Source organism: Scyliorhinus torazame, chromosome 17, assembly GCF_047496885.1.
Source record: "Scyliorhinus torazame isolate Kashiwa2021f chromosome 17, sScyTor2.1, whole genome shotgun sequence".
Lineage (NCBI taxonomy): Eukaryota > Metazoa > Chordata > Chondrichthyes > Carcharhiniformes > Scyliorhinidae > Scyliorhinus > Scyliorhinus torazame.
Window position 1 is genome coordinate 83,502,611 of NC_092723.1, and position 19,326 is coordinate 83,521,936.

Here is a 19,326-nt window from a genome sequence, read left to right on the forward strand (position 1 = left end):
TTGGTGCTTTGCCTCTTTATCTGAGGCCGATTCTTGTCCTGTTTTCCCTCATCGGATGAGGTGTCGGCACTAAGTGCGCCGGCTGAGAGGTGTCGCTTTTTGCCACTACCCCTCAGGGGGTTCTTCAGTTTGTTTTTTTGTTTCCTCTTACGTTTGTCCCTGTTCACGGTTTCCCAGGGCTCTTTATTCTTTGTCCCATCCTCTTCCTCTTCCATTGAGTGTTCCTCATCAGATGGGGCTGGGGCTGGGTTGTCAGGAGGTGCTGGGGCCTCCTCTTTTTGTTGGGGGCCCTTTTGTTGCTTTTCCTCATTCTGAGCCGTGGTGTCTTTTTCGGTGGAGGGTGTATGCACCTCCTCTCTGGTCGCCTTTTTAACTCCGCTGCTGATGATTTCAGCGTATGTTGCCCCGCGTTTCGGGCAGGCCCTGTAAAGATGGCCGGCCTCCCCACACAGGTTGCAGCACTTGTCTTCTTTGCAGTCCTTAGTCATGTGTCCCTCCTGCCTGCAGTTCTTGCAGAAGGTCACACTGCAGTTTGCGGCAACATGCCCCGTTTTGCCACAGGTGTGGCATACACGTGGCTGTCCCACGTAGTAGAGGTAGCCACGATTTACTCCAATAGCGAAATTGGAGGGGGGATGCAGGATGGCTCCGTTGCTGTCCGTTCTTAGGGTCACCTTGACCTGGTGCTCACTTGTCCAGATGCCGAAGGTGTCTTTCACTTGCACGCTGTCACTTTTCAGCTCAGCGTACCTGGCGAGGAACGTGAGCACATCAGATACAGGGACGTGGGGGTTGTACGTGTGCAGTGTAACAACCCGATTTCGCTGTGCCGGTAGCGTAAACAGAGGTTCCGCAGTCAGGATCGACAAGGGACTCTGGTTACCTTTTTCCTTGAAGACGTTCAAGAATTTGATGCACGCTGCGACGCTCTTGAAGGTGACATCAAAGAAACCATTCTTGGGGAAGTTTTGCAAGCAGAAGATCTCTGTTGCTTTAAACCCACAGCACTCGAGCAGCACCTTCTTCACGAAGTGTTTCCGGTCCAAAGGTGACTCTCCATCCGTTTTCTTCACTGTGACTCGGACAGTGTTTCGCACGCCCCAGCCTGGTGGTCGGGATGCAGCTGCATCCATAGCTCGTACGTTGGGTGTGAAACTGTATCGGCGTTAGGCCTAAACCCGAGGTTTAGGCCAGCATGTAGATCCACCAATAGCAGCCAAGCTCCAAACGTTACTTCTTTGGCGACTTCAATCCCTCCGAGTTCTCCAAGCCACGATCGTCATCGAAATCCTCAGCTTCCCTCGATCAAATGAGACTACACTTGATCTTAGCCAAAAGGCCGAGAAGCGGAGTAATCCACATTCAACAGTGAAATGATGTGGAGATGCCGGCGTTGGACTGGGGTGAGCACAGTACGAAGTCTTACAACACCAGGTTAAAGTCCAACAGGTTTGTTTCAATGTCACTAGCTTTCGGAGCGCTGCTCCTTCCTCAGGTGAATGAAGAGGTATGCTCCAGAAACATATATATAGACAGATTCAAAGATGCCAGACAATGCTTGGAATGCGACCATTAGCAGGTGATTAAATCTTTACAGATCCAGAGATGGGGTAACCCCAGGTTTGAGAGGTGTGAATTGTGTCAAGCCAGGACAGTTGGTAGGATTTTGCAGTGAAATGGGTGGTCAATTTTGAATTTGTTTGCTTTCCCCCTTGTGCTTGTAAGATGAGGCCTTTCGTCATCCTTCATCACACCCCGTAGAAGCTGAGTAGCAGCAGCCACTTGACAAAGCGTTTTGTTGTGTGATGAAAGAAATGTGAATAAAGTGTATATTTGTATGTGTTTGAGCTGTTTTTTGACTTTGAAATTCCCCATAAAGGGGTGGTGTGCACCGTTCCTGGAGATACTGCAATACCAGGTCGATGCGTGGAGTGGACGGAGCAAGCCCCTATTCCATCTCCCTGCTCCAAAAATCAATTTAATATATGGTCCCCAGATAAGGGACGTATCAGATATTAAACTGATAAGAACAGATTTTTTTTTTTTTTTCAAAAAAATATACTTTATTCATAAAAATTTATCATGAGCATTTCAGAAACATTTCAAATTGTCTTGACTGTACATTTCCGGCAGGGTTACATGTTGCCTTGACTTTCTTTCATTCAATTTTGATATTGTCGTACACATATCACTCTTTACATTACAATTCCTTCTTAAATATTTACAGTGGCATGTTTGTTTTATACATTGGAGTGTTGATTGCCCAGACCGAGGGGCTTTACACTGTTACGCGCCCCTCGGTGTACATTTGCTGGAAAGACTTTACACTGTGGTCTTTCCCCATTGCGCCTTGGCGGCAGCTGCCCCAAGCTTGAGTGCGTCCCTCAGCACGTAGTCCTGGACCTTGGAATGTGCCAGTCTGCAACACTCGGTCGAGGACAATTCTTTGCACTGGAAGATCAGCAAGTTTCGGGCAGACCAAAGAGCGTCTTTTACCGAGTTGATGACCTTCCAGCAGCAGTTGATATTTGTCTCGGTGTGTGTCCCTGGAAACAGTCCGTAGAGCACAGAGTCCTGTGTCACAGATCTGTTTGGGATAAACCTTGACAAATACCACTGCATCTCTCTCCAGACCTTCTTTGCAAAGGCACATTCCACAAGGAGGTGTGTGACCGTCTCATTTCCCCCACAGCCACTCCGAGGGCAGCGTGCATTGGTGCAGAGCCTTCGGGTGTGCATGAAGAATCTGACAGGGAGGGCCTTTCTCACCACCAGCCAAGCTAGGTCTTGGTGCTTGTTTGAAAGTTCTGGTGATGAGGCGTTCTGCCAGATGACTCTGGCAGTCTGCTCAGGGAACCATCCAACGTCCTCCACGGTCTCCTTTTCCCTGAGGGCCTCGAGGACATTACGTGCTGACCACTGCTTCATTGCCTTGTGGTCAAAGGTGTTTTCCTTCAAAAACTTTTCCACAAAGGACAGGTGGTACGGTACGGTCCAACTACTTGGAGCGTTCCGCGGCAATGAGGCCAGGCCCATCCTTCGCAACACCGGGGACAGGTAGAACCTCAGTATGTAGTGACACTTGGTGTTTGCATACTGGGGGTCCACGCACAGCTTGATGCAGCTGGACACAAAGGTGGCCAACAGGATGAGGGAGGCGTTGGGTACGTTCCGCCCTCCCTTCTCCAGAGGTTTGTACATGGTGTCCCTTCGGACACGGTCCATCTTGGATCGCCAGATAAATTTGAAGATGGCCCGGGTGACTGCTGTGGCGTAGGGTCGGGTTATGGGCCAGACCTGCGCCACGTACAGTAGCACCGAGAGTACCTCACACCTGATGACCAGGGTTTTGCCCGCAATGGAGAGGGAGCGTTGCTCCCACCAGCCCAGTTTCTGTCTTACCTTTCCTATGCGCTCCTCCCAGTTTTTGGTGCACGCCCCAGCAGCTCCGAACCATATCCCCAGCACCTTCAGGTAATCTGACCTGACGGTGAAGGGGACAAAGGACCGGTCGGCCCAGTTCCCAAAGAACATGGCCTCGCTCTTGCCCCGGTTTACCTTGGCTCCAGAGGCCAGTTCAAACTGGTCGCAGGTGGTTAAGAGCCTGCGTACAGACGCAGGATCCGAGCAGAAGACGGCAACGTCGTCCATGTACAGGGAGGCCTTGACTTGCATGCCTCCACTGCCTGGGATCGTCACTCCTCTTATACCCGGATCCCTCCTGATGGACTCGGCAAAAGGTTCTATGCAGCACACAAAAAGGGCAGAGGAGAGAGGGCAGCCCTGCCTGACTCCAGATCTGATCTGGAACTTTTCTGATTCCCACCCATTGATTGAGACTGCGCTATAGATGTTTGTGTAGAGCAGTTTGATCCAATTGCGAATTCCCTCCCCAAACCCCATTTTGGAGAGCACATCCATCATGTAGGTGTGCGATATTCTGTCAAAAGCCTTCTCCTGGTCAAGGCTGATGAGGCAAGTGTCCACCCCCCTGTCCTGCACGTAGGCGATCGTATCCCTGAGTAGCGCGAGGCTATCAGAGATCTTCCTGCCGGGTACAGCACAGGTCTGGTCAGGGTGGATCACCGACTCCAGAGCAGACCTGACCCGATTGGCGATGACCTTTGCTAGAATTTTGTAGTCCACATTCAACAGTGAAATGGGTCGCCAATTTCGAATTTCTTCCCTTTCCCCCTTCTGTTTGTAGATGAGGGTGATGATGCCTTTCCTCATGGACTCTGACATGCTGCCTTCCAGAAGCATACTCTCGTACACTTCCAGCAGGTCTGGGCCCATCCAGTCCCACAGAGCCGAATACAACTCAACCGGTAAGCCGTCGCTTCCGGGAGTTTTACTCGTCTCGAAGGACTTGGCGGCCTTTGTCAGCTCGTCCAGAGTTAGTGGTTTGTCCAGGTTTTCCAGCTCGCTGTCGCCTATGACCTCCGTGATAGTCGACAGGAAGGTCTGGGAAACAGTGCTATCTGTTGGCTTCAGGTCATACAGTCCGGCATAAAAGGATTGGCTGATCCTCAGGATGTCAGACTGCGATGACTTTTCAGAGCCATCTTCTTCCTTCAGGCTGCTGATCACAGAGGTCTCTCTGTGCACCTTTTGGAAGAAGAAGCGTGAGCACTTTTCGTCCTGCTCCACGGAGCGGACTCTGGAACGGAAGATAACCTTGGAGGCCTCCGAGGTGTAGAGCGAGGCTTGCTGGCTCTTCACCTCTTGGAGATCCTCCTTGACATCCACCCCCATCGACTGCAGCTGGAGCAAATTTTGCATACTTTTCTGGAGCCTGGACATGACCCCTCGTCTCTCTCTCACCTTTTGAACGCCCTTGAGGATGAAAAACCTCTTGATATTCCCCTTGATTGCTTCCCACCAGAGATGTGGGGCCTCAAAGAGGGGTTTCACGGTTCTCCAACCTTTGTAATCCCTCCTGAGTTCCTCGATGTTCTCAGGGGTCAGCAGTTTTACATTTAGCTTCCACGTCCCCCTGCCTACCCCCTGGTCTTCCTGCAGGTGGCAGTCGGCCAGTAGGAGGCAGTGGTCAGAGAAGAACACCGGCGTTACGTCGGTGGACCTGACCGTGAAAGCTCGGGACACAAAAAAGAAGTCTATCCTGGAGCGGACGGACCCGTCTGGCCGTGACCATGTGTATCTACGCTGCGCGCCGTCTGCAGGGTTGCTGCAGACGTCGAGCAGCTTGGCGTCTTTTACCGTTTCCATCAGGAGTCTGGACGTAGCGTCTAGTTTGCTGTCGGCTTTGCTGGATCGTCCAGCCGCATCGATGATGCAGTTGAAGTCACCACCCAGGATGACCGGCTTGGAGGTGGCCAACAGCAGTGGGAGTTGCTGAAGAACTGCCAGCCGCTCACTTTTTACGGCCGGGGCGTACACATTAATAAGTCTGAGAGGGGTGTTTTTGTATTTCACGTCTGCTACGAGGAGGCGCCCGCCCACCACCTCCTTAACGTCGGAGATGGTGAAGTTGCCTCCCCGCAGCAGAATACCCAGGCCGGAGGAGCGGCAGTCGTTTCCTCCTGACCAGATGGATGGCCCGTGGGACCACCAGCTCGACCTGCGCCTGTAGTTGCTGAGGTGCGGAATTCCGCACTCCTGCAGGAACAGTAGGTCAGCTTTTACATTTGCCAAATAGTTGAGTGTGGCTACACACCGCGAAGTATCTTTGATGCTTCGCACATTTATGGATGCAATTTTTAAACCCATTATAAAAAGATAGATTTACCAGTCTCAAGAGTCCAGAGTCTATACAGTTGGCTGTTCCAGCTGTTGAATGTTCCCCAGCATGCCGGTGGTGCTCGCAAACTTTAGCACAGTTGCAGGGCTGAGAAAACTGTTCTGGTCCGTACTGGCCCCGTGATTTTGATGCAGATGCATTGGGGGGGTGATGTAGCCCTGGGGTTCGTCATGGCAGTCAGTAGGTGTTGGGGTTGCAGGCCGGTCTTCACCTGGGTTGTTGCTGCTCGTTGCTAGCGGGGGTTGGTCTGTGACCTTGTTTCCTTCCCGGTCGGTGGTCTGGGGGGTCTGTGCCTTCCGTTCCACGTTGGTGCTTTGCCTCTTTATTTGAGGCCGATTCTTGTCCTGTTTTCCCTCATCGGATGAGGTGTCGGCGCTAAGTGCGCCGGCTGAGAGGTGTCGCTTTTTGCCACTACCCCTCGGGGGGTTCTTCAGTTTGTTTTTTTGTTTCCGCTTTCGTTTGTCCCTGTTCACTGTTTCCCAGGGCTCTTTATTCTTTGTCCCATCCTCTTCCTCTTCCATTGAGTGTTCCTCATCAGATGGGGCTGGGGTTGGGTTGTCAGGAGGTGCTGGGGCCTCCTCTTTTTGTTGGGGGCCCTTTTGTTGCTTTTCCTCATTCTGAGCCGTGGTGTCTTTTTCGGTGGAGGGTGTATGCACCTCCTCTCTGGTCGCCTTTTTAACTCCGCTGCTGATGATTTCAGCGTATGTTGCCCCGCGTTTCGGGCAGGCCCTGTAAAGATGGCCGGCCTCCCCACACAGGTTGCAGCACTTGTCTTCTTTGCAGTCCTTAGTCATGTGTCCCTCCTGCCTGCAGTTCTTGCAGAAGGTCACACTGCAGTTTGCGGCAACATGCCCCGTTTTGCCACAGGTGTGGCATACACGTGGCTGTCCCACGTAGTAGAGGTAGCCACGATTTACTCCAATAGCGAAATTGGAGGGGGGATGCAGGATGGCTCCGTTGCTGTCCGTTCTTAGGGTCACCTTGACCTGGTGCTCACTTGTCCAGATGCCGAAGGTGTCTTTCACTTGCACGCTGTCACTTTTCAGCTCAGCGTACCTGGCGAGGAACGTGAGCACATCAGATACAGGGACGTGGGGGTTGTACGTGTGCAGTGTAACAACCCGATTTCGCTGTGCCGGTAGCGTAAACAGAGGTTCCGCAGTCAGGATCGACAAGGGACTCTGGTTACCTTTTTCCTTGAAGACGTTCAAGAATTTGATGCACGCTGCGACGCTCTTGAAGGTGACATCAAAGAAACCATTCTTGGGGAAGTTTTGCAAGCAGAAGATCTCTGTTGCTTTAAACCCACAGCACTCGAGCAGCACCTTCTTCACGAAGTGTTTCCGGTCCAAAGGTGACTCTCCATCCGTTTTCTTCACTGTGACTCGGACAGTGTTTCGCACGCCCCAGCCTGGTGGTCGGGATGCAGCTGCATCCATAGCTCGTACGTTGGGTGTGAAACTGTATCGGCGTTAGGCCTAAACCCGAGGTTTAGGCCAGCATGTAGATCCACCAATAGCAGCCAAGCTCCAAACGTTACTTCTTTGGCGACTTCAATCCCTCCGAGTTCTCCAAGCCACGATCGTCATCGAAATCCTCAGCTTCCCTCGATCAAATGAGACTACACTTGATCTTAGCCAAAAGGCCGAGAAGCGGAGTAATCCACATTCAACAGTGAAATGATGTGGAGATGCCGGCGTTGGACTGGGGTGAGCACAGTACGAAGTCTTACAACACCAGGTTAAAGTCCAACAGGTTTGTTTCGATGTCACTAGCTTTCGGAGCGCTGCTCCTTCCTCAGGTGAATGAAGAGGTATGCTCCAGAAACATATATATAGACAGATTCAAAGATGCCAGACAATGCTTGGAATGCGAGCATTAGCAGGTGATTAAATCTTTACAGATCCAGAGATGGGGTAACGCCAGGTTTGAGAGGTGTGAATTGTGTCAAGCCAGGACAGTTGGTAGGATTTTGCAGTGAAATGGGTGGTCAATTTTGAATTTGTTTGCTTTCCCCCTTGTGCTTGTAAGATGAGGCCTTTCGTCATCCTTCATCACACCCCGTAGAAGCTGAGTAGCAGCAGCCACTTGACGAAGCGTTTTGTTGTGTGATGAAAGAAATGTGAATAAAGTGTATATTTGTATGTGTTTGAGCTGTTTTTTGACTTTGAAATTCCCCATAAAGGGGTGGTGTGCACCGTTCCTGGAGATACTGCAATACCAGGTCGATGCGTGGAGTGGACGGAGCAAGCCCCTATTCCATCTCCCTGCTCCAAAAATCAATTTAATATATGGTCCCCAGATAAGGGACGTATCAGATATTAAACTGATAAGAACAGATTTTTTTTTTTTTTTTTTTTTTTATTTTTTTTTATTCAAAAAAATATACTTTATTCATAAAAATTTATCATGAGCATTTCAGAAACATTTCAAATTGTCTTGACTGTACATTTTCGGCAGGGTTACATGTTGCCTTGACTTTCTTTCATTCAATTTTGATATTGTCGTACACATATCACTCTTTACATTACAATTCCTTCTTAAATATTTACAGTGGCATGTTTGTTTTATACATTGGAGTGTTGATTGCCCAGACCGAGGGGCTTTACACTGTTACGCGCCCCTCGGTGTACATTTGCTGGAAAGACTTTACACTGTGGTCTTTCCCCATTGCGCCTTGGCGGCAGCTGCCCCAAGCTTGAGTGCGTCCCTCAGCACGTAGTCCTGGACCTTGGAATGTGCCAGTCTGCAACACTCGGTAGAGGACAATTCTTTGCACTGGAAGATCAGCAAGTTTCGGGCAGACCAAAGAGCGTCTTTTACCGAGTTGATGACCTTCCAGCAGCAGTTGATATTTGTCTCGGTGTGTGTCCCTGGATACAGTCCGTAGAGCACAGAGTCCTGTGTCACAGATCTGTTTGGGATAAACCTTGACAAATACCACTGCATCTCTCTCCAGACCTTCTTTGCAAAGGCACATTCCACAAGGAGGTGTGTGACCGTCTCATTTCCCCCACAGCCACTCCGAGGGCAGCGTGCATTGGTGCAGAGCCTTCGGGTGTGCATGAAGAATCTGACAGGGAGGGCCCTTCTCACCACCAGCCAAGCTAGGTCTTGGTGCTTGTTTGAAAGTTCTGGTGATGAGGCGTTCTGCCAGATGACTCTGGCAGTCTGCTCAGGGAACCATCCAACGTCCTCCACGGTCTCCTTTTCCCTGAGGGCCTCGAGGACATTACGTGCTGACCACTGCTTCATTGCCTTGTGGTCAAAGGTGTTTTTCTTCAAAAACTTTTCCACGAAGGACAGGTGGTACGGTACGGTCCAACTACTTGGAGCGTTCCGCGGCAATGAGGCCAGGCCCATCCTTCGCAACACCGGGGACAGGTAGAACCTCAGTATGTAGTGACACTTGGTATTTGCATACTGGGGGTCCACGCACAGCTTGATGCAGCTGGACACAAAGGTGGCCAGCAGGATGAGGGAGGCGTTGGGTACGTTCCGCCCTCCCTTCTCCAGAGGTTTGTACATGGTGTCCCTTCGGACACGGTCCATCTTGGATCGCCAGATAAATTTGAAGATGGCCCGGGTGACTGCTGTGGCGTAGGGTCGGGTTATGGGCCAGACCTGCGCCACGTACAGTAGCACCGAGAGTACCTCACACCTGATGACCAGGGTTTTGCCCGCAATGGAGAGGGAGCGTTGCTCCCACCAGCCCAGTTTCTGTCTTACCTTTCCTATGCGCTCCTCCCAGTTTTTGGTGCACGCCCCAGCAGCTCCGAACCATATCCCCAGCACCTTCAGGTAATCGGACCTGACTGTGAAGGGGACAAAGGACCGGTCGGCCCAGTTCCCAAAGAACATGGCCTCGCTCTTGCCCCGGTTTACCTTGGCTCCAGAGGCCAGTTCAAACTGGTCGCAGGTGGTCAAGAGCCTGCGTACAGACGCAGGATCCGAGCAGAAGACGGCAACGTCGTCCATGTACAGGGAGGCCTTGACTTGCATGCCTCCACTGCCTGGGATCGTCACTCCTCTTATGCCCGGATCCCTCCTGATGGACTCGGCAAAAGGTTCTATGCAGCACACAAAAAGGGCAGAGGAGAGAGGGCAGCCCTGCCTGACTCCAGATCTGATCTGGAACTTTTCTGATTCCCACCCATTGATTGAGACTGCGCTATAGATGTTTGTGTAGAGCAGTTTGATCCAATTGCGAATTCCCTCCCCAAACCCCATTTTGGAGAGCACATCCATCATGTAGGTGTGCGATATTCTGTCAAAAGCCTTCTCCTGGTCAAGGCTGATGAGGCAAGTGTCCACCCCCCTGTCCTGCACGTAGGCGATCGTATCCCTGAGTAGCGCGAGGCTATCAGAGATCTTCCTGCCGGGTACAGCACAGGTCTGGTCAGGGTGGATCACCGACTCCAGAGCAGACCTGACCCGATTGGCGATGACCTTTGCTAGAATTTTGTAGTCCACATTCAACAGTGAAATGGGTCGCCAATTTCGAATTTCTTCCCTTTCCCCCTTCTGCTTGTAGATGAGGGTGATGATGCCTTTCCTCATGGACTCTGACATGCTGCCTTCCAGAAGCATACTCTCGTACACTTCCAGCAGGTCTGGGCCCATCCAGTCCCACAGAGCCGAATACAACTCAACCGGTAAGCCGTCGCTTCCGGGAGTTTTACTCGTCTCGAAGGACTTGGCGGCCTTTGTCAGCTCGTCCAGAGTTAGTGGTTTGTCCAGGTTTTCCAGCTCGCTGTCGCCTATGACCTCCGTGATAGTCGACAGGAAGGTCTGGGAAACAGTGCTATCTGTTGGCTTCAGGTCATACAGTCCGGCATAAAAGGATTGGCTGATTCTCAGGATGTCAGACTGCGATGACTTTTCAGAGCCATCTTCTTCCTTCAGGCTGCTGATCACAGAGGTGTCTCTGTGCACCTTTTGGAAGAAGAAGCGTGAGCACTTTTCGTCCTGCTCCACGGAGCGGACTCTGGAACGGAAGATAACCTTGGAGGCCTCCGAGGTGTAGAGCGAGGCTTGCTGGCTCTTCACCTCTTGGAGATCCTCCTTGACATCCACCCCCATCGACTGCAGCTGGAGCAAATTTTGCATACTTTTCTGGAGCCTGGACATGACCCCTCGTCTCTCTCTCACCATTTGAACGCCCTTGAGGATGAAAAACCTCTTGATATTCCCCTTGATTGCTTCCCACCAGAGATGTGGGGCCTCAAAGAGGGGTTTCACGGTTCTCCAACCTTTGTAATCCCTCCTGAGTTCCTCGATGTTCTCAGGGGTCAGCAGTTTTACATTTAGCTTCCACGTCCCCCTGCCTACCCCCTGGTCTTCCTGCAGGTGGCAGTCGGCCAGTAGGAGGCAGTGGTCAGAGAAGAACACCGGCGTTACGTCGGTGGACCTGACCGTGAAAGCTCGGGACACAAAAAAGAAGTCTATCCTGGAGCGGACGGACCCGTCTGGCCGTGACCATGTGTATCTACGCTGCGCGCCGTCTGCAGGGTTGCTGCAGACGTCGAGCAGCTTGGCGTCTTTTACCGTTTCCATCAGGAGTCTGGACGTAGCGTCTAGTTTGCTGTCGGCTTTGCTGGATCGTCCAGCCGCATCGATGATGCAGTTGAAGTCACCACCCAGGATGACCGGCTTGGAGGTGGCCAACAGCAGTGGGAGTTGCTGAAGAACTGCCAGCCGCTCACTTTTAACGGCCGGGGCGTACACATTAATAAGTCTGAGAGGGGTGTTTTTGTATTTCACGTCTGCTACGAGGAGGCGCCCGCCCACCACCTCCTTAACGTCGGAGATGGTGAAGTTGCCTCCCCGCAGCAGAATACCCAGGCCGGAGGAGCGGCAGTCGTTTCCTCCTGACCAGATGGATGGCCCGTGGGACCACCAGCTCGACCAGCGCCTGTAGTTGCTGAGGTGCGGAATTCCGCATTCCTGCAGGAACAGTAGGTCAGCTTTTACATTTGCCAAATAGTTGAGTGTGGCTACACACCGCGAAGTATCTTTGATGCTTCGCACATTTATGGATGCAATTTTTAAACCCATTATAAAAAAGATAGATTTACCAGTCTCAAGAGTCCAGAGTCTATACAGTTGGCTGTTCCAGCTGTTCGATGTTCCCCAGCATGCCGGTGGTGCTCGCAAACTTTAGCACAGTTGCAGGGCTGAGAAAGCTGTTCTGGTCCGTACTGGCCCCGTGATTTTGATGCAGATGCATTGGGGGGGTGGTGTAGCCCTGGGGTTCGTTGTGGCAGTCAGTAGGTGTTGGGGTTGCAGGCCGGTCTTCACCTGGGTTGTTGCTGCTCGTTACTATCGGGGGTTGGTCTGTGACCTTGTTTCCTTCCCGGTCGGTGGTCTGGGGGGTCTGTGCCTTCCGTTCCACGTTGGTGCTTTGCCTCTTTATTTGAGGCCGATTCTTGTCCTGTTTTCCCTCATCGGATGAGGTGTCGGCGCTAAGTGCGCCGGCTGAGAGGTGTCGCTTTTTGCCACTACCCCTCGGGGGGTTCTTCAGTTTGTTTTTTTGTTTCCGCTTTCGTTTGTCCCTGTTCACTGTTTCCCAGGGCTCTTTATTCTTTGTCCCATCCTCTTCCTCTTCCATTGAGTGTTCCTCATCAGATGGGGCTGGGGTTGGGTTGTCAGGAGGTGCTGGGGCCTCTTCTTTTTGTTGGGGGCCCTTTTGTTGCTTTTCCTCATTCTGAGCCGTGGTGTCTTTTTCGGTGGAGGGTGTATGCACCTCCTCTCTGGTCGCCTTTTTAACTCCGCTGCTGATGATTTCAGCGTATGTCGCCCCGCGTTTCGGGCAGGCCCTGTAAAGATGGCCGGCCTCCCCACACAGGTTGCAGCACTTGTCTTCTTTGCAGTCCTTAGTCATGTGTCCCTCCTGCCTGCAGTTCTTGCAGAAGGTCACACTGCAGTTTGCGGCAACATGCCCCGTTTTGCCACAGGTGTGGCATACACGTGGCTGTCCCACGTAGTAGAGGTAGCCACGATTTACTCCAATAGCGAAATTGGAGGGGGGATGCAGGATGGCTCCGTTGCTGTCCGTTCTTAGGGTCACCTTGACCTGGTGCTCACTTGTCCAGATGCCGAAGGTGTCTTTCACTTGCACGCTGTCACTTTTCAGCTCAGCGTACCTGGCGAGGAACGTGAGCACATCAGATACAGGGACGTGGGGGTTGTACGTGTGCAGTGTAACAACCCGATTTCGCTGTGCCGGTAGCGTAAACAGAGGTTCCGCAGTCAGGATCGACAAGGGACTCTGGTTACCTTTTTCCTTGAAGACGTTCAAGAATTTGATGCACGCTGCGACGCTCTTGAAGGTGACATCAAAGAAACCATTCTTGGGGAAGTTTTGCAAGCAGAAGATCTCTGTTGCTTTAAACCCACAGCACTCGAGCAGCACCTTCTTCACGAAGTGTTTCCGGTCCAAAGGTGACTCTCCATCCGTTTTCTTCACTGTGACTCGGACAGTGTTTCGCACGCCCCAGCCTGGTGGTCGGGATGCAGCTGCATCCATAGCTCGTACGTTGGGTGTGAAACTGTATCGGCGTTAGGCCTAAACCCGAGGTTTAGGCCAGCATGTAGATCCACCAATAGCAGCCAAGCTCCAAACGTTTCTTCTTTGTCGACTTCAATCCCTCCGAGTTCTCCAATCCACGATCGTCATCGAAATCCTCAGCTTCCCTCGATCAAGTGAGACTACACTTGATCTTAGCCAAAAGGCCGAGAAGCGGAGTAATCCACATTCAACAGTGAAATGATGTGGAGATGCCGGCGTTGGACTGGGGTGAGCACAGTACGAAGTCTTACAACACCAGGTTAAAGTCCAACAGGTTTGTTTCGATGTCACTAGCTTTCGGAGCGCTGCTCCTTCCTCAGGTGAATGAAGAGGTATGCTCCAGAAACATATATATAGACAGATTCAAAGATGCCAGACAATACTTGGAATGCGACCATTAGCAGGTGATTAAATCTTTACAGATCCAGAGATGGGGTAACGCCAGGTTTCATAGGTGTGAATTGTGTCAAGCCAGGACAGTTGGTAGGATTTTGCAGTGAAATGGGTGGTCAATTTTGAATTTGTTTGCTTTCCCCCTTGTGCTTGTAAGATGAGGCCTTTCGTCATCCTTCATCACACCCCGTAGAAGCTGAGTAGCAGCAGCCACTTGACGAAGCGTTTTGTTGTGTGATGAAAGAAATGTGAATAAAGTGTATATTTGTATGTGTTTGAGCTGTTTTTTGACTTTGAAATTCCCCATAAAGGGGTGGTGTGCACCGTTCCTGGAGATACTGCAATACCAGGTCGATGCGTGGAGTGGACGGAGCAAGCCCCTATTCCATCTCCCTGCTCCAAAAATCAATTTAATATATGGTCCCCAGATAAGGGACGTATCAGATATTAAACTGATAAGAACAGATTTTTTTTTTTTTTTTTTATTCAAAAAAATATACTTTATTCATAAAAATTTATCATGAGCATTACAGAAACATTTCAAATTGTCTTGACTGTACATTTCCGGCAGGGTTACATGTTGCCTTGACTTTCTTTCATTCAATTTTGATATTGTCATACACATATCACTCTTTACATTACAATTCCTTCTTAAATATTTACATTGTCATGTTTGTTTTATACATTGGAGTGTTGGTTGCCCAGACCGAGGGGCTTTACACTGTTACGCGCCCCTCGGTGTACATTTGCTGGAAAGACTTTACACAGTGGTCTTTCCCCATTGCGCCTTGGCGGCAGCTGCCCCAAGCTTGAGTGCGTCCCTCAGCACGTAGTCCTGGACCCTGGAATGTGCCAGTCTGCAACACTCGGTCGAGGACAATTCTTTGCACTGGAAGATCAGCAAGTTTCGGGCAGACCAAAGAGCGTCTTTTACCGAGTTGATGACCTTCCAGCAGCAGTTGATATTTGTCTCGGTGTGTGTCCCTGGAAACAGTCCGTAGAGCACAGAGTCCTGTGTCACAGATCTGTTTGGGATAAACCTTGACAAATACCACTGCATCTCTCTCCAGACCTTCTTTGCAAAGGCACATTCCACAAGGAGGTGTGTGACCGTCTCATTTCCCCCACAGCCACTCCGAGGGCAGCGTGCATTGGTGCAGAGCCTTCGGGTGTGCATGAAGAATCTGACAGGGAGGGCCCTTCTCACCACCAGCCAAGCTAGGTCTTGGTGCTTGTTTGAAAGTTCTGGTGATGAGGCGTTCTGCCAGATGACTCTGGCAGTCTGCTCAGGGAACCATCCAACGTCCTCCACGGTCTCCTTTTCCCTGAGGGCCTCGAGGACATTACGTGCTGACCACTGCTTCATTGCCTTGTGGTCAAAGGTGTTTTCCTTCAAAAACTTTTCCACAAAGGACAGGTGGTACGGTACGGTCCAACTACTTGGAGCGTTCCGCGGCAATGAGGCCAGGCCCATCCTTCGCAACACCGGGGACAGGTAGAACCTCAGTATGTAGTGACACTTGGTGTTTGCATACTGGGGGTCCACGCACAGCTTGATGCAGCTGGACACAAAGGTGGCCAGCAGGATGAGGGAGGCGTTGGGTACGTTCCGCCCTCCCTTCTCCAGAGGTTTGTACATGGTGTCCCTTCGGACACGGTCCATCTTGGATCGCCAGATAAATTTGAAGATGGCCCGGGTGACTGCTGTGGCGTAGGGTCGGGTTATGGGCCAGACCTGCGCCACGTACAGTAGCACCGAGAGTACCTCACACCTGATGACCAGGGTTTTGCCCGCAATGGAGAGGGAGCGTTGCTCCCACCAGCCCAGTTTCTGTCTTACCTTTCCTATGCGCTCCTCCCAGTTTTTGGTGCACGCCCCAGCAGCTCCGAACCATATCCCCAGCACCTTCAGGTAATCGGACCTGACAGTGAAGGGGACAAAGGACCGGTCGGCCCAGTTCCCAAAGAACATGGCCTCGCTCTTGCCCCGGTTTACCTTGGCTCCAGAGGCCAGTTCAAACTGGTCGCAGGTGGTCAAGAGCCTACGTACAGACGCAGGATCCGAGCAGAAGACGGCAACGTCGTCCATGTACAGGGAGGCCTTGACTTGCATGCCTCCACTGCCTGGGATCGTCACTCCTCTTATCCCCGGATCCCTCCTGATGGACTCGGCAAAAGGTTCTATGCAGCACACAAAAAGGGCAGAGGAGAGAGGGCAGCCCTGCCTGACTCCAGATCTGATCTGGAACTTTTCTGATTCCCACCCATTGATTGAGACTGCGCTATAGATGTTTGTGTAGAGCAGTTTGATCCAATTGCGAATTCCCTCCCCAAACCCCATTTTGGAGAGCACATCCATCATGTAGGTGTGCGATATTCTGTCAAAAGCCTTCTCCTGGTCAAGGCTGATGAGGCAAGTGTCCACCCCCCTGTCCTGCACGTAGGCGATCGTATCCCTGAGTAGCGCGAGGCTATCAGAGATCTTCCTGCCGGGTACAGCACAGGTCTGGTCAGGGTGGATCACCGACTCCAGAGCAGACCTGACCCGATTGGCGATGACCTTTGCTAGAATTTTGTAGTCCACATTCAACAGTGAAATGGGTCGCCAATTTCGAATTTCTTCCCTTTCCCCCTTCTGCTTGTAGATGAGGGTGATGATGCCTTTCCTCATGGACTCTGACATGCTGCCTTCCAGAAGCATACTCTCGTACACTTCCAGCAGGTCTGGGCCCATCCAGTCCCACAGAGCCGAATACAACTCAACCGGTAAGCCGTCGCTTCCGGGAGTTTTACTCGTCTCGAAGGACTTGGCGGCCTTTGTCAGCTCGTCCAGAGTTAGTGGTTTGTCCAGGTTTTCCAGCTCGCTGTCGCCTATGACCTCCGTGATAGTCGACAGGAAGGTCTGGGAAACAGTGCTATCTGTTGGCTTCAGGTCATACAGTCCGGCATAAAAGGATTGGCTGATCCTCAGGATGTCAGACTGCGATGACTTTTCAGAGCCATCTTCTTCCTTCAGGCTGCTGATCACAGAGGTGTCTCTGTGCACCTTTTGGAAGAAGAAGCGTGAGCACTTTTCGTCCTGCTCCACGGAGCGGACTCTGGAACGGAAGATAACCTTGGAGGCCTCCGAGGTGTAGAGCGAGGCTTGCTGGCTCTTCACCTCTTGGAGATCCTCCTTGACATCCACCCCCATCGACTGCAGCTGGAGCAAATTTTGCATACTTTTCTGGAGCCTGGACATGACCCCTCGTCTCTCTCTCACCTTTTGAACGCCCTTGAGGATGAAAAACCTCTTGATATTCCCCTTGATTGCTTCCCACCAGAGATGTGGGGCCTCAAAGAGGGGTTTCACGGTTCTCCAACCTTTGTAATCCCTTCTGAGTTCCTCGATGTTCTCAGGGGTCAGCAGTTTTACATTTAGCTTCCACGTCCCCCTGCCTACCCCCTGGTCTTCCTGCAGGTGGCAGTCGGCCAGTAGGAGGCAGTGGTCAGAGAAGAACACCGGCGTTACGTCGGTGGACCTGACCGTGAAAGCTCGGGACACAAAAAAGAAGTCTATCCTGGAGCGGACGGACCCGTCTGGCCGTGACCATGTGTATCTACGCTGCGCGCCGTCTGCAGGGTTGCTGTAGACGTCGAGCAGCTTGGCGTCTTTTACCGTTTCCATCAGGAGTCTGGACGTAGCGTCTAGTTTGCTGTCGGCTTTGCTGGATCGTCCAGCCGCATCGATGATGCAGTTGAAGTCACCACCCAGGATGACCGGCTTGGAGGTGGCCAACAGCAGTGGGAGTTGCTGAAGAACTGCCAGCCGCTCACTTTTTACGGCCGGGGCGTACACATTAATAAGTCTGAGAGGGGTGTTTTTGTATTTCACGTCTGCTACGAGGAGGCGCCCGCCTACCACCTCCTTAACGTCGGAGATGGTGAAGTTGCCTCCCCGCAGCAGAATACCCAGGCCGGAGGAGCGGCAGTCGTTTCCTCCTGACCAGATGGATGGCCCGTGGGACCACCAGCTCGACCAGCGCCTGTAGTTGCTGAGGTGCGGAATTCCGCACTCCTGCAGGAACAGTAGGTCAGCTTTTACATTTGCCAAATAGTCGAGTGTGGCTACACACCGCGAAGTATCTTTGATGCTTCGCACATTTATGGATGCAATTTTTAAACCCATTATAAAAAAGATAGATTTACCAGTCTCAAGAGTCCAGAGTCTATACAGTTGGCTGTTCCAGCTGTTCGATGTTCCCCAGCATGCCGGTGGTGCTCGCAAACTTTAGCACAGTTGCAGGGCTGAGAAAGCTGTTCTGGTCCGTACTGGCCCCGTGATTTTGATGCAGATGCATTGGGGGGGTGATGTAGCCCTGGCGTTCGTCATGGCAGTCAGTAGGTGTTGGGGTTGCAGGCCGGTCTTCACCTGGGTTGTTGCTGCTCGTTGCTATCGGGGGTTGGTCTGTGACCTTGTTTGCTTCCCGGTCGGTGGTCTGGGGGGTCTGTGCCTTCCGTTCCACGTTGGTGCTTTGCCTCTTTATTTGAGGCCGATTCTTGTCCTGTTTTCCCTCATCGGATGAGGTGTCGGCGCTAAGTGCGCCGGCTGAGAGGTGTCGCTTTTTGCCACTACCCCTCGGGGGGTTCTTCAGTTTGTTTTTTTGTTTCCGCTTTCGTTTGTCCCTGTTCACTGTTTCCCAGGGCTCTTTATTCTTTGTCCCATCCTCTTCCTCTTCCATTGAGTGTTCCTCATCAGATGGGGCTGGGGTTGGGTTGTCAGGAGGTGCTGGGGCCTCTTCTTTTTGTTGGGGGCCCTTTTGTTGCTTTTCCTCATTCTGAGCCGTGGTGTCTTTTTCGGTGGAGGGTGTATGCACCTCCTCTCTGGTCGCCTTTTTAACTCCGCTGCTGATGATTTCTGCGTATGTTGCCCCGCGTTTCGGGCAGGCCCTGTAAAGATGGCCGGCCTCCCCACACAGGTTGCAGCACTTGTCTTCTTTGCAGTCCTTAGTCATGTGTCCCTCCTGCCTGCAGTTCTTGCAGAAGGTCACACTGCAGTTTGCGGCAACATGCCCCGTTTTGCCACAGGTGTGGCATACACGTGGCTGTCCCACGTAGTAGAGGTAGCCACGATTTACTCCAATAGCGAAATTGGAGGGGGGATGCAGGATGGCTCCGTTGCTGTCCGTTCTTAGGGTCACCTTGACCTGGTGCTCACTTGTCCAGATGCCGAAGGTGTCTTTCACTTGCACGCTGTCACTTTTCAGCTCAGCGTACCTGGCGAGGAACGTGAGCACATCAGATACAGGGACGTGGGGGTTGTACGTGTGCAGTGTAACAACCCGATTTCGCTGTGCCGGTAGCGTAAACAGAGGTTCCGCAGTCAGGATCGACAAGGGACTCTGGTTACCTTTTTCCTTGAAGACGTTCAAGAATTTGATGCACGCTGCGACGCTCTTGAAGGTGACATCAAAGAAACCATTCTTGGGGAAGTTTTGCAAGCAGAAGATCTCTGTTGCTTTAAACCCACAGCACTCGAGCAGCACCTTCTTCACGAAGTGTTTCCGGTCCAAAGGTGACTCTCCATCCGTTTTCTTCACTGTGACTCGGACAGTGTTTCGCA

General features: G+C 51.8%; 2 non-coding genes and 1 pseudogene across 2 annotated transcripts; all 3 read right to left on the reverse strand.

Moving 5' to 3' along the window:
• Positions 1–1,881: 1,881 nt before the first annotated feature.
• On the reverse strand, positions 1,882–2,060 carry LOC140394675 (U2 spliceosomal RNA; annotated as a pseudogene).
• Positions 2,061–7,948: 5,888 nt separating this feature from the next.
• On the reverse strand, positions 7,949–8,148 carry LOC140394588 (U2 spliceosomal RNA). Its single transcript, XR_011935909.1, has one exon. It is a non-coding gene; the product is annotated as a U2 spliceosomal RNA (small nuclear RNA).
• A 5,889-nt stretch (positions 8,149–14,037) lies between these two features.
• Positions 14,038–14,222, reverse strand: LOC140394686 (U2 spliceosomal RNA). The gene has a single exon (XR_011935969.1). It is a non-coding gene; the product is annotated as a U2 spliceosomal RNA (small nuclear RNA).
• Positions 14,223–19,326: the final 5,104 nt, after the last annotated feature.